At 38.5% G+C, this 23,707-nt stretch overlaps 1 protein-coding gene across 1 annotated transcript in view; it reads right to left on the minus strand.

Annotated features, from left to right (window-relative positions):
• ZBTB20 (zinc finger and BTB domain containing 20) overlaps positions 1–23,707 on the minus strand; it is a 590,333-nt gene that overhangs the window by 108,899 nt on the left and 457,727 nt on the right. The window contains exon 7 of the mRNA XM_089512479.1: positions 3,074–3,199. The gene's annotated coding sequence lies outside the window, so the exon portion shown is untranslated. The remainder of the gene's footprint in view (positions 1–3,073; positions 3,200–23,707) is intronic.

The raw sequence follows: 23,707 nt of genomic DNA on the forward strand, positions 1-23,707 counted from the left end.
AGTGCAGTAAGTGCCTCATGTGATAAGCTTCATAGTCTACATTTTGATAGATATTCTCATTTTGTTGAATAAACCTGAACTGCTGTTGCAAAGATGCAACAACTGTTCTACCAGTGGTGTCTGTACAAAACCAAGCTTAAATTTGCACAGCAAAAATCATGTCCTGAATGGGTGAATCATCAATTATTCTGTTGATTTACAATACAACGTATTGTCCAGGAACTACAATTTCACAATTATCACCTGACCTTGCTATTACAAGAGCTGCATGAAGACTTAGCTGATGATTATGACATACCTTCTTTGCCCAATTCTGCCGTGTGTGTGTGTTGAGTGTCTTCAAATCTTCAAATATGGCAACCTTAAGGCAAGCCTATCATAGGGTTTCCTGATAAGTTTCTTCAGAGTGGGTTTGCCATTGCCATCCTCTGAGGTGGAGACATTGTGACATGCAAGTGGGTTTCCATGGCTGAGTTGGGATTCAAACCCTCATCTCTAGTCATAGTTCAATGCTCAAACCACTACACCATGCTGGCTCTCATTCTGTCATACCCTTGCTCAAGAACAGATCTTGAGAGTATATATTTTCCCTGGAAGAAGATTAACCATCCATTATGAAGCCAAGCCCTCCCTCCAGTTCATCTGCCTTGGTCCAGGCCTTGGAGGTAGAGAGGAACTGCTGGACCTCATCCCCTTTCCCTCCACCACTCCCTTCTCATTTTGTGTCGTCTTTTTAGATTGTAAGCCCGAGGGCAGGGAACCGTCTAATTAAAAAGACTGTATGTACAGTGCTGTGTAAATTTACAGCGCTTCATAAATAAAGGTTAATAATAATAATAATAATCTACAAAACCTATTAAAATACATTGAAAGGACAAATAGGAAAAACTAACTTGTTTGTTTAATGCACATTCATAAAAATTCATAATCAAAATGTCAATGATTTTGATTCTAAGATAAGATAACTTAAGGAAATTCAAGGAATCATTTGAATTCATGATCCTCTGCTCCAACCACCTCCCTAGAAGATGAGAGGGACCTTCTGAACAATGTGTAGTAGAGGGGGATTGTTTGGTGTGGTGACTATAAAGTATTATCCTCTATATCAGTGGTCCTCAAACTGTGCCCTTTAAGAGATTTTTGACATCCCCGGAAGCCTCAGCACTGTTGGCCTGGGACTCTGAGAGCTGAAATCCAAAATCTCTTGAACAGCATAGTCTGGGCACTACTGCTCTATATGGACAGAATATAATGAGTTGTATATACAAAAATAATTAGATTGCCCAAAGCATGGGTGCACAGGAGTTCTACTTTTTGCTGACAACAGATGAGCAATGATTGGCAGTGCCTAGCAACCCTGCGTGTGGACATATTCTCATATGGAGTATTGTACCAAGTTCTCAGCATCATGCTTCAAGTGGAACAGGAAAGGGGAGGACAATTAAGATTATCACTAGTATGGAAGATGAGTACTGTATTATGAGGAAAGACTGATGGAACTGGATTTAACATGGGGGAGAGATGCTGTGAAAGGATTGCATGCACTTTGTTCTCTTGAGGGCAGACTCACTTGAATGGACAATTTACAGGAGGTTAGATTTTGATCAGGCATTAATTATGATAATGAAAATGATTACCTGGAGAGGTGGTGGCCTGGGACTCTAACAAACAGAGACATCTGTTGATGATGTTCTAGCTCTGGATTCCCTGTATTAAGCTGGATTAGACATCTATGAGTCTAAGGGGCTTCTACAGTCTTTGTGGGGCACAGTGGGAAAATGTCCCTTTAGCTTTGGCAGTATGAAAATAAGAATGCAATGTAGCACATACTTATGTATGCTACACTGTTATTGAAAAGTATGCATCATTTGTCAGGAAGTGGTGACTGTCGACAGAAGGAAAGCATTTTTCTTTCTTTACCTAAAAGGGAGATGGTCACTCTACCATTGGAAGGAAGGGTGACACGAGATATATTTTAAATAGATAAAGATTTTACATTTCTTTCTAAAGAAACCACTGGCTTTGGGAACAGCAAAGAGTTCCACTCCCCCCCTTCACCTAACTGCTCATGAAGTTCCGTATGCAGATCCTCCCACTGTTCACACAGAAACATGCACAGTAAATGCATTTTGCAAATCTAGCTAGCACTGGAAATTATGTCTTGCCTAATTCCAAGACTGGTATCTCTCTGTGTACATGGCATTGGCTATGAGTACTAGTCTCTGTCAGGATGGAGGCAAAATCTATCAAGTGTTCATCAACTGATGTAAAAATGTTCCACATGATGACTGTACATGTTATGAACTGCTCACTGTGTTCTTCCATGACATTTGCTCTCTGAAGCTTACTGAACAAGTACATACATTCCATATATATATGTTAACTTGTGTGCTTTATACATATTTCTATTTCCTACATATGGAAGGTCATTCCTCTTATAGAAATTTCATCACGTATGTACAGGCGCTCAGGTAGTCAAACATATTGTTTTCCTCCATGTGAAGAGTGGCTTCACATATTGCAGAATTCTTAAGCACAGGCTGAATATGAAGAGCACAGTTTTAAACCCTCCTGCACTATTCAATATCAACATCTCCCATGTGCAATCACACAATATATATATGCACCGTACAAATTCCTGAAGATTTCACACACACACACACACACACAGAGTCAGCCCTCCATATCCACATATTTTTTTATCCAGGGATTCAAGCATCCAGGGCTTGACATTTTTAACAACATATATACATTTAAAAAGCAGCCCTTGATTTTGCCATTTTATATAAGGGACATCATTTAACTAAACTATGCCATTTATATTTAATGGGACTTGAGCATCCACTGATTTTGATATCCCTGGGAGGTGTGTGTGTGTGTGTGTGTGTGTGTGTGTGTGTGTGTGTGTGTCCTGGAACCAAACCTCAGTGGATACCAAGGGTCCAATGTATGTGTGTATGTGTGTGTGTGTGTGTGTGTGTGTGTGTGTGTGTAGTATTTAGCAAAATAAATCCAGAAAGAAAATGAAATATGATGTACAGATTAAATAATGGACATGTAAAAACCAACTTACATTTGATGAAGCAATGTGGCCTTCTGAATAGAGCAAGTGCTCAGGATGTGGGATTTGCTTCCTAGCTCATATGCAGACTTGGTCAATATGGACTTTCAACACAGTTGTGTGAAGATACTTGTTCGTCTGTAAAAACAACAAGAACACCCAGTTCCTTAATTCAACTATTTATATATAACTTTGTGTATATTTATATAACACCCAAAACAGCTTATTACAAGTAAGCATCTAACAATAATAATTATGGCAACTCTAGAGTAGTGCTTCTCAGGCTCTCTGCTGCAGATATCCAGCCAGCACCATCATCATCATCACTAAGTAGTAGTATTTATGCCTATTAGCCACAACTGTTTCTTTCTTTCTTGGAAACTTGCCATGGGCCAGCATTGGCACACTTTGAGTAGCACTGCTCTAGTGTAAATAACAAAACAGATAGAAAAATCTATAGTTTCAAACAATATTGTTATAAAGCACAACAAACCAGAAAATTTTAAAAAGACATTTCCCCACTTGGCTACAAAAATGGATGTGAAAGTACCTGACACCTCTCAATAGGCAAGACTGTATACTAAAACATCAGTCTTAATATACACAGGAGAAGCCTGACCCTTTGAAGTTTGTGGATTAATGAAGGGTAGCTGCTGAGTGGGGCTTCATTTGTAACTCTGAGGATAAATACAGATATATGACAATGAAGGCATTCTCTAAGGGATAAAACTCCCCTCCATTTCTCTTAGAAATAAGTGCAGATTCAAAGAGGCAGTAATACATGTGTGCTTAGAAATAAAAGGTGTATGCCACTTGTGGAGCCAATGTGGTGTAGTGGTTTGTGTGGTGGACTAGGACCAGGGTTTGAATCCCCACTCGGTCAGGAAAAAAGTCTCACACTTTCTCATCCTCAGAGGAAGAAAATAGCAAACCACCTCAGAACAGGTCTTGCCCAGAAAACACTGTGGTAGGTTCACTTTAGGATTGCTGTAAGCCAGAAATGACTTGGCACACAACAACAACAAATGCCAATTGTGACACATCCCTGCATTTTGCATTAGTTGGACCTTCAAAGCTTTCCTCAAGAGTAGTCCCACAGAAAGCACATAGAAGTAATTCAGATGGAAAATCAATACAGTAAATTATAACAAGCAAAATCTGTCTAACGGAACTGACTGCAGGCAGTTTGGGCTGAGAAATGGCATTCTTTCTCATTATTGCTAGCTAAGAATGTTGTAGCAAAGGAGGGTCAAAAAGCACTCACAGTCCACAAACTGGATTCCAAGTTTACACCTAGCAAAACAAGCAAAATCAAAAGCCAATCAGCTCTAGTTGGCTTGTCGTAAATTCTTATGTCTTGCCTGAATTACGTTTCAATTTACTAGCCTTTGGCCATGCTACAACTATATTAGTTCAGGGAATCTACCACTGTTTCTGGATTTAACGGAGGAGAAAAATAGTATTGTCTTTAGTGAACACCAAAATGACAAACAATATCACAGTGGATTCATACAGAAGTTATAAACTATAATATAATGCTAATATTTTAAGCAGAATTATTTCTAATGCAGGGGAATCTCTGGTTCTCTATTCATTTTGGAATATAATCCAAATGCTTATCAAATTTGCAGATGACACCAAATTAGGAGTAGCTAATATCCCAAAGCACAGGATCAAAATTCAAAATGACCTTAACAGATTAGAAAGCTGGGTCAAAACTAACAAAATGAATTTAATCAGTGAAAAATGTAAGGTACTGCACTTAGGTTAAAAAAAATGTAATACATAGATATAGGATGGATGATAACTGGCTTAATAAGACTCCGTGTGAAAGGGATCTAGGAGCGCTGGTAGACCACAAGTTGAACATGAGTCAACAGTGTGATGCGACATTTAAAAAGGCCAATGCGATTCTAGGCTGCATCAATAGAAGTATAGTGTCTACATCAAGGAAAGTAATAGTGCCACACTATCCTGCTTTGGTCAAACCTCACCTGGAATACTGTGTCCAGTTCTGAGCACCACAATTCAAAAAGGATGTTGACAAGTTGGAGCATGTCCAGAGAAGGGCCACCAAAATGGTGAAGGGTCTGGAAACCATGCCTTATGACTTAGGGAGCTGGGGGTGTTTAGCCTGGAGAAGAGACGATTAAGAGGTGATATGATAGCCCTGTTTAAATATTCAAAGAGATGTTATATTGAGGAGGGAGTAAGCTTGTTTTCTGCTGCTCCAGAGAACAAGACCCAGAACAATGGATGCAAGCTACAGGAAAAGAGATTCCACCTCAACATTAGGAGGAACTTCCTGACAGTAAAGGCTGTTCGACAGTGGAACAAACTCCCTCGGAATGTGGTGGAGTCTCCCTCCTTGGAGGTCTTTAAACAGAGGCTGGATGGCCATCTGTCGGGGATGCTTAGAGAGCCCTGGTGGCGCAGTGGTTCAATGCCTTTCCTGCAGCCACTCACTCAAAACCACAAGGTTGCGAGTTCAAGACCAGCAAAAGGGCTCAAGCTCGACTCAGGCTTGCATCCTTCTGAGGTCGCTAAAATGAGTACCCAGATTGTTAGGGGCAAATTAGCTTACAGTTGTAAACCGCTTAGACACTGCTTAGGCGGTATGAAGCGGTATATAAATGAAGCTTGTTTGTTTTGTTTGTGATTGAGATTTCCTGCATGGCAGGGGGTTGGACTGGATGGCCCTTGTGGTCTCCTCCAACTCTATGATTTTATAATTCCCATTGGTTATGCTGGCTAAGAGTTCTGGGAATTAAAGTTCAAAACATCTGGAGAGCCAAAAGTTTCCCATCACTGTTCTAATTTTTTTAAAACACGCATTCTGAAATTGTTAGGTTTGTAAGTGATGCTGTAAGATGGAATTTTAGAATTGCCAAAAATCTTAAGCATGTCAAAATGTTTTTCTGCCATTTATATATTTGTTTTTCCCTAAATTATCTCTTTCTCAGTAAAATATAGCCAAATGTAGAGTCGAAAGCAGCAGTATTTTAACAGTGTTGAAACATATTTAATTCAAGATTTAGTTGGAAAAAATTCTGTATCCAACACTGTATCCAACTGTTAGCAAGATTGTATGGAAGCAAAAGTCAAGGGTATTCATTTATTTATTTTATATTCTGCCTTTCTCCCACTATGAGCCCCAAGGTGGCTAACTACCTGCGTTTAAAAAAATACAATTAAAATAAGAAATAGAACTAAAAAAAAAATTAAAAAATTAAAAATGATTGCATTAAAAATGTTAACTTAAAACAGTTTTTACAGGTAGTTACAAAATAATAGTAATGATCAAAGTACAAATTGAAATACAATACATTCTAATTAAAAGACCTTCTTCACCACACAATTAGTACTCAAAGGCCTCGGTAAAGAGAAAAGACTTCACTTGCCTGAAATAAGAGAACAGAGAGGGTCAATCTAGCTTCATATGGAATGAAATTCCAGAGTATTCACAAACTTTTATCAGCAATATGTGTTTTAAAATTGCAATTTAAAAAAAAAAGAATTTAAAAAATATAAATTACAATATACCTACAATATAAAGTAAATATAATTAAGGCTCACCCCACTGGAGGAACACTTTAGAATGTCACACAATATGTTTTAAAAACTTCTCTGATGTGACATGAAAAAATATGGATATAAATAACTTACGTATGTAGGCATAGGGCCATGTATACTCTAGCTACATCTTCAAAGGCACTAGAATTGTCTGCTGCTTCCCACTAAGGGCACACTTGAAGCAGCAAAATCAAGTTTGCCATGATGTGGTGTGAGAAACAGCCTCAAGTCAGAGTAACTCCATATAGTTCCTAAAAGTGCTACAGATATTCAGGGATGACATTACAGTTATGGAACAGACTTGTGAGATTGATACTGCCCTCCATGATCTCTTGGGCACTAGGTACAAGTTCATACTATAAGCCTTAAAAGACACAATTCTTTTAAATAACTCACGTATTCTGGTTCTCATAATTTTAAAATCTGTTTGTTTAATTTTGGGGTGGAGCAAGTTTTGGTTTCTTGTCCTATTTTACATGCTGCTCTATATTCTAATTTGTATTTAATTGTTTTAAAATATTTGTTCGGAAGCAAAGAGAACTTGGTTATGGAGTAGCTTGCAAATGCCATAAATACATAAATGATTTATTTATTTCAGACAATCCAAGTTCTATGGCTTCTGGTTACAATCTGCATCTGTTTAAAAAGTTTAAAGCATTGTGGAAATTGAGTTTTTTTTGTGCATGGGATATATCTACTATGTCTGTCTGTTACATTTTAAATCTTTTGTATACACAGGATCACTTCCCGGAGCTACTAATAGCTGTAAAGCAAAACTCTTCCCTTTAGAGCACTGTACAGTTTCAGAATTAATAGTGGTTTTGATCCTTCCTTCCACTTGAAGTCTGTGTAGGGGGCAAACTACTACATGTATCAAAACACCAGTGTTTTGGCAAGTACTTACAAGCATTGAGAAACCTGTAGGTTCCCAGGGGCAACAGGCGTGGAAGAGAGGACTTTGTGAAGAAGGAAAAAATCTCTGGTTGGGAAAAAGTTAAGCACTGCTTTCTTTCTACCCTGTGTCCACCCGATATCACATATTTTGTTACTTTAATTTGTAGCTGGCTTTCCTGTACTTTGCTCTAAAAACTGTACATATTTCTGTGTATTATACCTAGACAAGTGGAGAGCAATTCGATAGATAACTACATGTGTACAGCATAAACTGCAACAGGCCTGTCCATTTTGTTGCCTCCAGTTTTATGTGATTCTCAGGATTTTTTGTACGGTCACAAAGCAGATGATTTCCCTTTAAAAAGAAACTAACAGCTGATCTCCTCACAAGCAAAGACTTTGGCAACTTTCTAAACAGACATAATTTTCTTTGGTATTTCCTGATTTTCTGGCCAGAAAAATAATTACAGAACTTATTTCTGTAGGGAAGAAGCAGAAATTGTTTCTCACGCTAGATCTGCAGGCTTTCTGGGATACATAGTAGAGATTAACAGGTCACAGAAAATTTTTATTATCTGGAGTAATGAAAAGACTGCATTAACAGACTAGCTCCTTTTTCTACTCTTAATACGGTCAGAACTTTAAAAGGCCGCCTGAGCATAAAACAAGTCTTTGAGGAATGCCAAGAGAATTCTTAATGGAAGGACCCAATTCAGTTCACAGCTCTGATTTCATTGAGAAGAACAGCAAGCAAAAACTCTTATGCAACACATTTCCACTATGTAATCCAAATTGAGATCCTCAGCTGCAAAGGGAAAGGGTAAAGAAAAAGTACCTGAGTGATATGCAACCCAGGGATAGGATAAAACTAAGATTTATATCTGGATTTTTACTGGCCTTAAAATTCAGGACACCCTAAGGGGATCTAAGACACAGAATATCAAGACATGACAAGTCTTATAGGGAGAGGTAGAGGGAAGAAGATACCCTCTGTCTTCCCAAGATAGAGATATCTTTGTAGCTAGCCCCTCTCCACTACTATCCCTTGCCTTGTGTGTCTGTTTCATTTAGACTGTAAGCCTGAAGGCAGGGAACTGTCAAAGTAACAATTTGTAAGCCTCTCTGAGATTCTTTGTAGCTGAAGAGCAGGGTATAAATAATCAATAATAAATAGATGTACAATATTACGAAACACAGAACCTTGTACTTTAATCTTAGTGTTAAAAAGAAAGCAAAAATATAGATAATCATCATTAAATGAAAAAGAAAGCCCACTCTTATTTGATTCCAGTTTCTATTATATTAATACTGACTGGAGAGAATTGTTGCCATTAGAAAATTGTTTTCTGAAATGCGTTTATCATCATTATCATTTTAACACAGCATCCCTGTACAGAAGGAAGCTCCATTGAGTTGCATGAAACTTACTCCAGGTAAGTGAAAATAAGCTTGCAGGCTAAATTACTTTTTAAAAATGCTATGTTTTAGGAAGCAATATAGCAACAACAAGAAGAAGAACATCAGGCAAACAAGTGTGGCAAAACTAAGCCAAAATTACAACACTTGCTGTGAATAGTTTTGAATACAAGAAGATAACCAAATGAACTACAGCTAAATGAAAGGCTATTCTTATACATAGGAGTTTTTCACACGGAAGGGAAGCACCCAAATCCTGTGGATAAATGGGGTTTAAACCTGGGAATATCCTGCAAGAGCGTGATTGTTTTCAGACAATGCTGTACAACTTGGGGATTAACGCAACATCAACCCATGCAGAAAGTCGCCAAATCACGCCACTTTTTAACTTTTGGAAGTTAAAAAGTACTGCGATTTTGAGGTTTTCTGCATGGGTTAATGTCGCATTAATGTCAAAATCACCCAAAATGTCTGAAAACAATGCCACTCTTGTGGGATACTCCCAGGATTTAAACCCCATTTATCCATGGGATTTGGGCACTTTGCCTCACATATAATAAACTCCATAGATACCATTTCAACAAGGAATCAAGTCTCTGGAATCTAATAGCAGAGAGCTGCTTAGTACAGGAAAATCTGCTTCTCCCCCCAGTAGTTATTCTGTTGGGGCCTTTGAGCAACACTCTGTTGAACCACTTGCACATAGGTTATACAAGTTGGCTTTGTTCTTGGCAAATAGCCATCTAAATAATCACAAGGCTCTGATACGTTTGTTCAAAAAATAAAACAGAAGCAAGAATCATTTAACACAGACTCTGCAAAAATTACATGCGCACAAGTGTACATAGCCCTCTTTAAGACAAGTTCCTTCTGCACTCTTTGAACCACCAGCTGCAACCCTTTCTGGTAGGGCCTTCTTAACCTTGCATGATGTATTTGTAAGCGAGAAAACTGTAACTCACTTGGCCCACATTGAACAGCTTTTAATGTTCCCAGAATGTTCTTCCTATACTACAATATTTGATGTTTCAAAAAGGGACCATTATACTTAGAACATGGTTTATTGAGAGAAAGTCACCTGATCTCAACCTTTTAAGACAGAGCAGATTTTCTTCATATATGATGGCACTCCTTTCTCTCATCCTTATACTGACTGCCAAATGAACAAGATTAATACTTGCCTGCACTTGTGGAAAACTATTACAAATTTTAATGTACAAGTATACATTTTCTCAAGGTTCAGGCATCAAATGTGTAAACTATCACCCCGGAACAGGTGTCATGGCTAAACCTGTAAGAACCAAGGAAACCAGCTGACTAGGGTTTTCCAATCCTGACCATCCTTTCAAAAAGTCTTTCATACACACACACACACACACGGAACATATACACAACTACTCAGAACTTTGGTGTGTGAAAATGGGTAATGCAATGCATTATGCATATTAAGTATTTAAATGTTTATAACATGTAGTTCCAAACCATTTTTCTGGAGCAGGTTAAAACTAGATGTTACTCAGTTATTAAATGCAGATATGAAATATTTAAAATGAAGCTGGAATACAAAAAGCCTTAGAAATGTTTTCAGCAGTTAGAAAGTTTCTCCAGTCATGTTCATATGAAGATGAGGAACAGTGTAGGAAAGGGAAACGTTTTTTTAAAAGCTGTTGAAACTATGGAATGACAGCTTTTATAGAAAATATGTTACTTCAGTTTAACAGAAATATGAATTATTACTATAATACTGTAATGACAGTAACTGAATGACATGTTTCTAGACAGATTATAAATACTTAGCATTTATGTACATATTTTAAGTGTAAGATTATTTATATCGTTCTAGTAATCCTTACAACAACACAGCAAGGTAGACCAGTATTATTATTATCAATTTAACAATTTCAGAGCTAAGTCTGGCAAATGGTTGAATAAGGTTATGTTAAGAATTTGGGGCTAAAGTGAGATTGTAAATAGGAATTTTCCTGGTCCCAGCTTTAGGCACTGAACATAAATGTTGTAAGTTTTATTTGAGTGAAATTATTCCATTTATATTTTCTTAGTGAAATTCCAAAATACTGCCAAAACTGAAAGGAAATTATCAGGCCTCATAATTTTGTACAGATAGACATTTGAAATAAAAACAGTATACAACTCAGACATGACATAAATCACACATGTTTCAGAATATTAAGGAGGGGAATCTCACAAAATGGAACATGGAATACTTATGAGTCTGAAAAAAATAATGAACCACAGTAAGCTGAAAGCAAATAATCAAACATAAATAACAGGGACTGTTGTTGTTGTTGTTTTAAAGAAATGTGCTACAGCCTAAGGGAAGTTAATATAAAAATTAGAGCAACTTTAGAGACCAGCCTGAACAGGTAGGTACAACATGTCAAAGCGACATGATATGAGATAATTTCTGATAGTAACACAGTATGCAACTTACAGTCCAGCTCAGGGCAACTTTAGTCAAAACTTTATCTGAGCGATAAACCAGCTTTGCTGAATCACATATAAATAGGGATAGGATAGCAGGAGTAAGAACAAAGTGTTTTCAAAGAAAGCATACCAAGAGCCTGGTTTTTCAATATTATAGGTCCCCAAGGGTCATACATCTTAAGTCTACTGAGCTAATTAGAAAGGTCCACCATCAGAACTCATACTGGTCCATCTGACTTTTGATTTCTAACAAAACAAGGAAGCCATTAGACAACTTTTGCTGGGATAACAGGAAAGAATAGAAAAAGCACTGCTTTTATTTATTATCATTGTTGTTATTATGGATAATGTTGACTTGTAAAAATTGCTATTGGGAATATTAATTGATGATTGTCTTTCCTATTCTGTTAGCAGATGGTAATACCTGTTAAAGGCTGCACTTAATATTTACAATTATTAGCTTAATTTGAATTACACAGTTCTCTCTCAGTGACCTCAGGAAAAAATCTTCCTACTAGGTGCACCTGACCTTCCACCACAATTCACACACACATGTACACATTTCAGCAAACAGAACACACACTGCAAACTTAACTCTCCAAAAATATGTTAATACAAATAAGTTTACACAATGGTAAATGTAAATAGAAACTTATATTACACTTGACATTGTTACTTGTATCAGGTAAAGTAATTTCTACCCATCATATTATCACAGGAAATCAAAAGAACGTACAGTATATTAAAAAGGAATGCATGCATATATGTCCATACATGCAAAAGAGATAGTAGTGGAGAGAAAGGATAACTGAGAATCCTAAAAGAAAAGAGATTTGGTCACCTAACTGAAAAAAGACTATGGGATTAATTAATGCTTTGTCTTTATGTACAGCAGAGGAACAAACAGCAGAGAAAAAAAAGATCAGCGACAGAGACAGAGACATGGGAACAGGGGAGAAGGAAATGGAAAGCAAAGAAAACAAACAGAGTTCTAACAGGCCCATTCTGCTAACAGGAGTCCAAGGAAAGAGTCATATGATATCTGATAGTGCAGGACACGTAGCCAGGAGCTGGAGCAGATTGCCTGAAGGAAGAAAGAGCCAGTGTGTTTCTGCTCAAAGAGCTTTTATTTTCCTATTTTCTCCCCCTCCCCATTTCTGTCTTTTCTATCGTGAATGCTTTAGTCTTAGGTCAGGTCCATGAAGAATCTCACACACACACACAAAAACCCAACTATCATCTTTCACTGTACTTCTGGATGCAAAGATGGTGGAAGATCCCCTTTAGTTGAGAATGAAAAGACTTATGGAGGTTTTGGCACAGATTCTCCCTCCCTCCTGTTGCCACCTCTGGGATTACAGACACAAAAAACGGACACATACAATGTCACAGAACAGTAACAAAAAGGAAAAGGATATCTTAAGCAAAGAGATGCAGGAGGTACAGACAAATGTGTGTTGTTGGTTTTTTTGCTATGTAAATGACAATGACCAAGGGTGTTTATTGTTTGTTTAATTATATTATAACCTTTAAAGATTATACTACAGCAAACCCAAAAAGTAACTACAGTACAATGCAAATACGTTCTGGTGACGCGTGGAGAAAATTGTAACTTTCCTTAAGTAAAATTTGGCCAAAGTTATTTCATTTCTACTGTCTTTCAAATAAACACCCAGCATTTCTATGTTTTACTTTTTTTTTTAGGCATTTCACACTCAGCCACGAAATTCGTGAAGGTAAGGATCCATTATGAGGCAGGTTTCACCCCAGTTGCTGCAGTTAAGTTACTCCAGAATTAGAGCAGTTAACTGCAGGACAAACTTGTCTTTGTACCTCCTGAGTAAACACAGCACATTCCTTTTGAAATAACATCTAGTAAGCATGTGGCACTGCCAAGAACTGTGTTATATAAATATATGCAGCACATATGTGACTGTAATGGATCACCTCTTTCAGGAGAGGGGAGAATCAAAAAACAAAATTAGTCCCGGTTGTGATCATCATCAGCCTTTGTGTCCCAAAACCACTTCCACAACCGTTTCCAGTCTAGAATCCCACATTTTGCATATATGTAAAGCAGGATATAAGACAGCAGTGATGGGGAATGCATACATGTTTGCACACCTGCTCTTAGTGCAATCACACAGGTAGTGTTTTTTATTAAAATAGTAATTAATTAACAGTAGTGACTTTGATTGAAAGCGTCCCTTCTCTGAGCTTGTAAATGTTCATGAGGCTGCCTACTCTCAATTCACTGAATGGCAAGAAGAACTGCAGATGTTTGAATGCAGATTCAGATACTCAAAAGATTCAGATTCAGATTGCTCAAATACTAGTCAACTACCTACTTTGTCATCTTACAGTATTAGTGATAATATTCTGTGCAATGCTGCATTTACCTAGAGGTTTGAAGGTGGAGAGTAATGTTTCTTAAGATGTAGATAGATGAAAAAAGAAATCTACAATATGAGTGTGATCTATGGCTTCACAGGCTGCCTAAGTGACAGAGATGAAGGGCAGGAATAGGAAGGAACAAAACAAACAGCCACCTCTTGCAGTGTAAGCACTCTAAGGACACTGCCCCTGGCAATATGTAGTGTCCATGCACTTTCTTTTCCATAAGCCCTCCCTGACTAAAACTGCAAGAGGCTGGGAGGGCAAAAAGTGGAGGAACCGTGCCCTCAACTTCAGGTTTATGACTCCAACACATCTTTGCAATCCGCCTCACTTTTTTTTTCTTGCCCAGGTGAAATGTCTTTCCAGAGAGAAATGAAGGTGGAGAAGAGACTACTACAACTTAACTCCCCCTTCCTCTCTTTTTTGCTCACAAACAGGTAAAAGTTGGCCAACCAAGACCCACATGTTTCAAGGGCTATTTTCCAAAGCTCTCACTCCTTCAAGAAAACTACTTTCCTTTCCAACCCCCCTCCTTTTTTTTTTTTTTTTTGGTAATTAGGAAAGAAACCTGTTGGGAATTTTTAAATTATTATTATTGTTGGTGGGGGCTTTTGGTCCCCTTTTCCCTCTTCAAAAGCAATGGGGCTATATATATATATATATATATATGGAAAAGGGGGGGTGGAAACCAAGCCCTATGTGCGGCGTTAAGCTTGCACTCTTCTCTCTTCCCTTTGTAAAGAACTCTTTGTTCTCTAGTGAAAAATGCTGGAGGGAAAAGAAGAAGAAAGAAAGAAAAAAGAGAGGGAGAAAGAGAGAGAAAGGAGGGGAAAAGCAAATCCCCGGGCGGCAGCAGCAGCAGCAGCGACTCCCTGAAACAAGTGCAAAACACTTGGAGGCTTTGGGGCTGGCCGAGAGCCAGGAGCCCCCCCCCCCCGCTGTCTGCTTAGGAGGGAAAAGAGAGAGAGAGAAAGGCGGGAGGAGAGAAAGAGAGAAGGAGAAGAAGAAGAGAGAGAGAGGGAAGGAAACAGCGCGCGTAAAAGAGAGGAGGCGGTGCAGGGAAGGAGGGGGGTTCTTTCCCTGCTTCTTCCTTCCTTAACCCTCTTTGATTTTATTATTTTGGTGGTGGTTTTGTTTTCAAAACTGGCGGTCAAGCGTTCAGGAGCAACTCCCCTTCGGCAATCCACCTGCTCGGCCTGAACTTGGGTAACCCCCCTTTTGGGGTTGCCTCTGAGGAGGAGAGCCTCCTCCTCCTCCTCCTCCTCCTCCTCCTGGTCACCCTTCATCCATCCCTCCTTCCTTCCTTCCGCCACAAAACCACAACAAACATTTCCTCCCCCCCACTCCTCCTCCTCCTCCCCATCTCCATCCCCACCACCACACACCAAAGACGACAACAACAACAACAACAACAAGACGTTATCTCCCTCGCCTTTCCAAAGAAGGAGCCGAAGAAAGAGAGGAGGAAAGAAACAAGAAGCCAAAGAGAGAGATTGAGACAGAGAGAGAGAGAGAGAGAGAGCTTGGAGAGGCGCCTTCTTTCCCTGAGAGGAGAGGAAGGGAGAGCCAACACACATCTCCTACCTGGAGGGAATGCTAAGCAGCCAGGAGTTCGCCTCGCTCTCTTTTTACACACATATATATATATGTGTGTGTGTGTGTGTGTGTGTGTGTGTGTATATATATATATATATATCTTTTCCACTCCCAAGACCGAGGCAACGGTATCCTTCCCAATTTAGGAGCACCTCCTCCACTGCCTCTTTGGGGGAAAAACAAAAAACCTTCTTTGTCACCCCTCTTTCCAAGTCCTGGTGCACTTTTTTCTTCTTCTTCTTCCTCTTCTCTTCCCTCCCCCCTTAAATTTAAAAAAAAATGGCTTCGGAGCTGCTTCTATTCTTGATATTGATTCTCTCTCTCTCTCTCTCTCTCTCTTTCTGTCTCTCCCCCCACCCCTCCTCCTCCTGCTCCTGCTTTCCTCCTGTCTCTGTCTCTTCTGAGTGGTCTATTGATAAGTCCCTGGAGGCACTGGGTCAGCCTGCCCGCAGGAAACCAGACACAATGCACAAATCTCCGAGTGCCATTCTGCCATCAGCAAGCAGACCACGTTTAGGAGAGAGGAGGGAAAGAAGAAGAAGAAGGGAGAGGGAGAAGGAGAGAGAGGGGAGGAAATAATAATAATAAAAAACCCACAACAGTAGAGCAAAGACAGAGAGTGAGTGAGTGAGTGAGAGAGAGTGTGTCTATGTGTGCATATATATATATATATATATATATATGAGAGAGAGAGGGAAAGACTGATTGGAAGAGGAGAGAAAGCCAGAGAGAGAGAGAAGGGAGAGAGCGACACTGCCAGTCAGGTTAATCATCCCTACTTTAATTAGCTGCTCGGCTTAGACATAAAACAATTGAATTTGAATGATCTGTCAGTGGGCTCTGCTGAACCAAAAGGGAAAACGTGAGTATTGCACACACACACAACACACACACAAGACTTGGTGGGTTCTGATCAGCCAGGCTGGCAAGGTAACTGTTCCAAACAACCACCAAAAGTACAAATAAAAAATGGCATTAATACAATAAGGTGTTTTCTTAGCAGCGATATAACCTCCTCCCACCACTATCTCATTTTCTTCTTTTTTTTAACCTACAGATGTATAAACACAAAGACAACAAGGTACAATGTGAAGCCTTGCTCTGAAGATGCCAACCACAGATGCTGGCCAAACATCAGCAGAAAAGCCCACAAAAAAACTACATGAAGGTACATTGTCGAAAACCGCAACAACTTTGTTCCAATTCCTCTTAAGGAACAGTTCAGTGTTGTCAGAACCGTATGCCTATATGTGGCAGACGGCCACCACAGATGCATAATGGGGCCCTTCATCAGGAAACAAATGAATCTTCTACAGGGCAGAAAGTAGCTCCTACTTCACTTCTAGGTCCTGCTGAATCAGGCCAAAGGTCCTTCTAGTCCAGCATCTTCCTTGCCACAGTGGTTGATCAGAGTTACAACCAAAAAGGGGAAGATGCTTCAAATGTATATGATTGTCATCACTGGTCCTTACGGAGGACAGAAAATGTAACAAGACCAGTGTAAGTGCAGTAGACATCTACTGTTGGTGTCACTAGAGAATTTAGGGAAAAGTCAGTGTATAAGACTCAGGGAAAGTAGGTATAATTTACATCAGGACCACCGAAAGAGAGAAAGGATAAAATACCCTCTCACCCCCCATAGTCCTGGTTCTGCTTCCCCTCACCATCTTTCTATAAAGACATATTAGTTGCTATTATATTAATATATCCACCAAAGAATTGAGTTCCTGGTATACACTAAGGTATTCCAGTGTAAAGTGAGAAGAAGCTGATGTCTGGATTAGCTCATACCTAAACTTTGCTATTCCACTCCTCTGTTACATGGGCGTTTATCACACTAGCGAGATCCTGCATGAAAATGGGATTTAAAGGAGAGTTAAATTGGAGAAAACCCAGAAATCCCCGAAGTTTATCACACGACATCGCTGTTAACGTGAAATAACACGAAGTTAATCCGAACACAAAGCAGAGAAAACCGGCAGCTTTTTACTTTCAGAACAACCCTTTGAGACTGAGAGCATTGTGACTTGCCTAAGGTCACCCAGTGGGGATTCTAACCTCAGTCTCCAGAGTCATAGCCCATGCCTTCAACCTTTGCACCATGCTGGGTCTCTAAACTGCAGGCACTTTATAAATATTAAATAACATATTTATAAATATTACTGCATGTTTATAAAAATTAATTCATTTAACTGCGTCGATATTTTATATCAGCTGCCCACTATCCCTAAGTTCAAACAAGTCAAACAAAAATAGATGAATAACAACAAGCAATCCAGGGGGGAAAGTTGATATAAATGGTAGCTAGAGAAACATGACTCTTCTAGACAGAATGGCAATGCTAGGTATTATGAATAAGCAATTTGTTGTAGTACAGAAAGTCTTTAAGGAAAGGAGTGAAATTCTCACTAAAAAACCAGGTGCAGAATAATTTATTCATTCAGACCTTGGATGCAATCTGAGATACAAATGGATTAATCCTAGTGATAGACATCACACTGAAGTGCTGTGTAGCAAGCAGGTGAGATATTTATGCCACTTCTGAAAACCTGCCATAATTGGTACCTCAAACAGGGAAACATGTAACATTTATATTGCTATTACAAAGTGCGCTACATTTGACTGTCCAAAGCTGTGTTGGCAAGAAATCCATTCAGCACACTGGTGTCAATACGATGGTGATATAAATAGCTATTACCAAAAAGCATTTTGAATTACATGCCTTTATTATTTTGTCTTTGATTTCCAGCAATAAGATTACCCTTAAAAGGAATAATATGTACTCGATATTTTAAATAAGGTTAAGATAATAGCATTAACTATATGAATTCCAGGCTATTAACTATCCATTCTACCCTTCCTCCCCTCGCCCCTTATAATAGTTATTGTTATAAAGTATAGGTCTGTCAAAAATACCTGACAAAGCAGTACAGCTGCCACCAAGTGCAGCAATTGTAGGATTGATCATCATCATCATCATCATCATCATCATCCAGCTTGGAACATATCACATCATATGATGATGCCTCACCGATTCACTGATTCCTAGATTCATGGATAGAATCTGAACCACTGATGCACCAAAACTCCAGTTTTTAACACCCAGTAGACTGTAAAACCAATGATAAACTAATTAATACTACCCTATATTTTTCCAAACCACAAATCAGAATCCAAAAGACTGGTAATTAAAACACCAAGAAGAGACATATGAGAGGGAGTGCTGCTCTATATAGTATGGAGGAACCAGACAGTGTGTTTTTACAGTTAATCTGAACATTTGGAATTGGGTTAGGAAGTAAAAGCAGTCAGTATATTTGAGCAAAAATTTGAGGAATTTATACTTATCAGTAGATGAATCAGAGAATGCTTTCTGGAAAGACAATTTCCAAACAATCTTCAAAGAAACTTCAATGCATAGTGTACAATCCAAACGGTAGATTACCATAGTATGTAGACTGTATCAAGTTTGGAAATTTCTAAGATTTCAAAACATGGCAGTCAGATTAATTACTAGGATATCCAGGAGTGATCACATTACACCAATATTAAAAGCACTCCACTGGCTGCTAGTTAGTTTCTGGGTAAGGTACAAAGTGTTGGTTATTACTTACATGGTTTGGGTTGAGGTCACCTGCAGGATTGCCTATTCCCTTACAATCTGCCCCATACTCTCAGGTCCTCTGGCAGACATTTACTGCAGTCAGCCAGAACTAGGGTGTTTATCACATGGGGGTTTTCCCATGCAGAAACAGGATTTAAAATAGGGAATTCCCACAAAAGCAGGATCATTTTCACATGACGTTGTGGGCATTGAGCATTAATACAAAAATAAACGGCAGGAAAGTGGACAAAATTATCCCGAATGTAAAAAATGGCCAACTTTGTCCACTTTCTGTGCCATTTATTTTCACGTTAATGCTCAATGTCCCTCATTAGTGTGAAAACAATATCACTTTTGTGGGATTTTTCCTGCATTTAAATCCTGTTTTTGCACAGGATTTAAGCATTTAGCCTCCCATGAGATAAACTCCTGGTTTGGCAACTGTCAGCCAGAGGACTTTTTCTTCCTGATGTTGTTTATCTGTTAATTATTATTGTTCCCTGCCTCGATCCATGGGGAGATTCAGGAAAGAACAACAAGTACAACTTTAATAAATAGAGTCAAAGATGGCTGAAGCTTCTGTTCAAATCTAGACAATATAATAATAATAATAATAATAATAATAATAATAATAATAATATCTTGTCTAGATTTGAACAGAACCCTTCGGCCGTCTTGCGACTATATTCAGAACTTTGCACGTGGAATCAAATACTGTTTCTGAATTTGGTGGAAAAGAAAATTAGAGCTGAGTTATATTGATTAGACTGCACTCCAAAATGACAATCTCTCTTAAAGATTGTATATAAATATTAAAATCATTCAAGGAAATATGGGATCTTAAGGCACCCATAGATCATGTCTAATTGGACAAAACAGCAGGTACCCTATACTTCTGTTTCACACTGACCCATCAGACATAAGTGGAACTTCTGCCAATCAATGTATCAAACTCCCACTAGAGTATATCAGCTTAGGAGGATCTGATGATCAATACTATCAAATACTACTCAGTGGTCCAGGGGAATAAGCAAGGTCATAGCTCCCTGTGTAGCTGCAGGTGTAGATATTGACCAAGACAATTCAAAAGATTTCAGCCTTGAACTCTGATGGATATGGGTCTTCAAAAATTCTATCGTATTTCTGTCTTTGTGTTGATTCTGAAAGTCACAGGAACTGGTAGAAGTAGCAACTTAAATTCTTGACAAGATTATCTCATTAGAAAATGTCTCTTCATGTTATTTTTGTAGACAAGAAAAGGGATTGTAACACGACTCATTTATGAAATGGCTCCAATTACAAGCCTACCAGGGTTAATGCCAGCCCTGTTTCTGCCACAATACAGATGGGTATCTGATGGCCAGACTCGATAGAATTATTGTTCTACAATACAATGGGATATGGGTAAGCCTAGTAAATCCAGTGAATCTATAATCCTTCTAACCTAATCTTATACATATTTTCCCAAAAGTTCTACAGAATTCAGTAAGGGGTTATTCACTAGACTCAATAAAATTAACTTCCTGTTATGTGCACCAAAGCACTGCTGCCCCAGTCTGAGGCCCAGCTGGATCTGTTGTATTTGTCTGTTCATGAGCAGTCACTGGAAAAAAGGAAGAAGAAAGGGATGACCCAGGCTATCAGATAACAGAAGGATCCAATGCCCCTCAAAGCTGCACCTAAAGGAGGTCACGGTCTCTAAACTATACCAGAGTAAAAGCCTGTCACACTACAGGAAAAACAAAAAAATGGTTGCTATATTATTAGTGTATGCATGCCATTAATTTTAAAAATCTACTACCTGGATTTCAGTTAACTCAGCCCAACTAAATTTGAGTTCAGGCTTATAGGTTTTAATTAATAAAAGAGAAGATACAAATAGCAGTAATCAAAACAGGAGTTTAACAACTTTACATGAAGCCAGACATTCCTAAATAAGATACTGTTTCATGAGCATGGAAACACTTGTGTACTCTGTAGGTTCAGTGTCTGAGAAATATCGTTGTTGTTGTTTTTTAAAAAAACACACCATACAATGATTTGCATTACTGTATTAAATTAATACAGTACTTCCAGGCCCCTAAGCTCTGGAACTCGATCCCCGACGAGCTCCGCTTGACCCCCTCCCTAGCCCAATTTAAAAAAGGGCTGAAAATGTATCTTTTCAAACAGGCATACCCCCAATAGCCCTGTTGTGATCCCTCTCCCCCTCACCGTTGTTACAATCACTGCTAGCCTGGAATTATTATTGTTGTTGTTGTTTTATATAATGTAATTGTAAAATTTTGATAATGTTTTTATTGTAATTTGTATGCTGTTGGATTGCAAAATCCACCACTGTAACCCGCCTTGATCTTTGGAAAGGCGGGCTAGAAATAAAGCTTTTATTATTTATTTTTATTCATGCTTTGCACTAGTAACTATTTTTTAGCTCCATATTTAAGATAAAACAGAATTTCACATAATAATACTCCACAGAACTGTAATTTGATAAATGTGGTGGCTAGAGTTTGGAAATGGGAAACTACAAAGCCCTGACCAATTTTAAATCCTATGGGAGCCTGTTACTTACCTAACCTAAATCACAAGTCTGAAGTTACGCCTGAGTAGGGCAAGATTATATGACATTAATTAACCCACCTACCCTATTTAAATTAATGTATAATTTAAATTTAAAGAATCAAGCCAGTCACCTTCTATTACTCCTTTCACTCCCTTGTGTTCTTTGGGCAAGATTCCATGCACATTCGTTTTTACCACTAGAACATCATGAGACATACAAAGCCTATTAACAATAATGCTGACAGAACAAAACACTTTCTCAGAGGCTACTGAGAGGGCTTAGGCTCCCTTTGCTTGCAGAATGTTTAATATCAGCTGGCCTTTTGATCAAGTGTCAACACATGAATTAACCAATAAATTACATAATTGCACCAGTTAATCGATTTCTGTATTTATTCCTAGTCCAAATAGTACAAATTAAATCTGATTATTGTTAAATGTTAACCATTCTATACTATACATTTATTAAGTATATAACCATTAACCCTGATATACAGACAGTAGTAACTGAAATGGAATAACTGTAACAATAGCAAATCAGTTCAGAAGTGGAACAGGGGTTGTGATTTGGACAACCACCATCACTTATTCTTTCCCACAGTACACCTGAGGGTTTGGATTACATGTGGAACTCCTAATGTTGTGTAACTGCAACTCCCAGCAGCTTTTGTAGACATACCAAACTGTGTGGAATGTTTGGAGTTGCAATTTAACAACATCAGGAGGGTCATATAATTCTACTTCTCTTCTACATCACACTCACACACCATTTTTAAAAGAAAGGTAACATATGCAGAAAATATAATGAGCAGGTTTAGACTCAGAAGAAGGAGGAGTGAAGATAGGAGCATAAGATATCCAGATGACACCACAATACTAGTGGAAAACATCATAGACTTGGAACAATTAGTAATGAAAGTTAAAGAATGTGCAAAGGCAGGCTTACTGCTGAACATAAAGAAAACAAATGACCAAGGAGGAGCCACATAAATTCAAACTAGATAATGAGGAAATCAAAATAGTTCAATAGTTTCCCGTTCCCTGGATCAAATGTTGATTAGAAAAGAGACTGCAGTCAAGAAACAAGAAAAAGATAAGGAATGGCAAGGCAACTATGTGTGTAAATATATATACCTGTTAGCATTGTCCAAGCCATCACCATGTATGGATGTGAGAGCTGGACAGTGAAGAAGGTGGATAGCAAGAAAATCAACTCATTTAAGCCATGGTGCTTCAGAAGTGCTGAGGAAACTGTGGATGGCCCAAAAAGACAAACAAATGGGTCCTTGAATAGATCAAGCCTGAACTTCCCCTAGAAGCCAGGCTGCTGAAACTGAGGCTGTTGTACTTTGGACACGTTATGAGAAGGTATGATTCACTGGAAAGACAATAATACTAGGAAAGGTGGAAGGTAGAAGAAAGAGAGGAAGGCTACAGGCCACATGGCTAGGGAGTTTGTGGGCCTGAACCTGCAGGAAGATGGGGGTCTTGGAGATGTCTCATACTACACAGGGTCAGGGTTGACTCGAGGGCAATTAACACCATTTTTTAAAAACTGGGATTATATATTCTAGATACAGATTTTTTCCTTTTAAATATGTTATAACGCTTCTGGGCTGCAACCATTCATCCAAAGAAGAGGTTATAATCCCTTTTGGATAAGTCTGATACACAGTTACATAAGTCATGGAATGAAGCAGCCACTGACATTTCCCAGTTCTAACAAGGTGTAAAATGTCCTACTTTATAGTCACACTCACTGCTGCCATGTAAGATGGTGTAAAATACAATTTTCCAATTTCATTTTTCATGTGTATTTGAAGATTGTTCATAATGGGGTCTGGAAAGACCAATGAGTATATTTGCGATCCTGTAATGAGTTATTCATACTTTAGCTCATGGCAAACTAAAGCAGGAAAGGGTTATGTGACCATCCCCATGTCTCACTTGTGTGGTACAAACTGCCCCTTGCTGCTTTGAAGCAGCACATCGGTCATTAATCTGTCAGTGATTTATTGATATACAGTATCAAATTTCAAAGTGGTTTGAAATGTTATTTCAGGGTGAATTTGAACTTAATAGAAAATAACAACAATATAAAACAAGGAAAATACAACTTAAATCCAATCCAAAAAGACTTCAGGCAATAGGCCATAGAG

Source organism: Sceloporus occidentalis, unplaced genomic scaffold (assembly GCF_023333645.1).
Source record: "Sceloporus occidentalis isolate IW3139 unplaced genomic scaffold, rSceOcc1.0.p SCAF_2, whole genome shotgun sequence".
Lineage (NCBI taxonomy): Eukaryota > Metazoa > Chordata > Lepidosauria > Squamata > Phrynosomatidae > Sceloporus > Sceloporus occidentalis.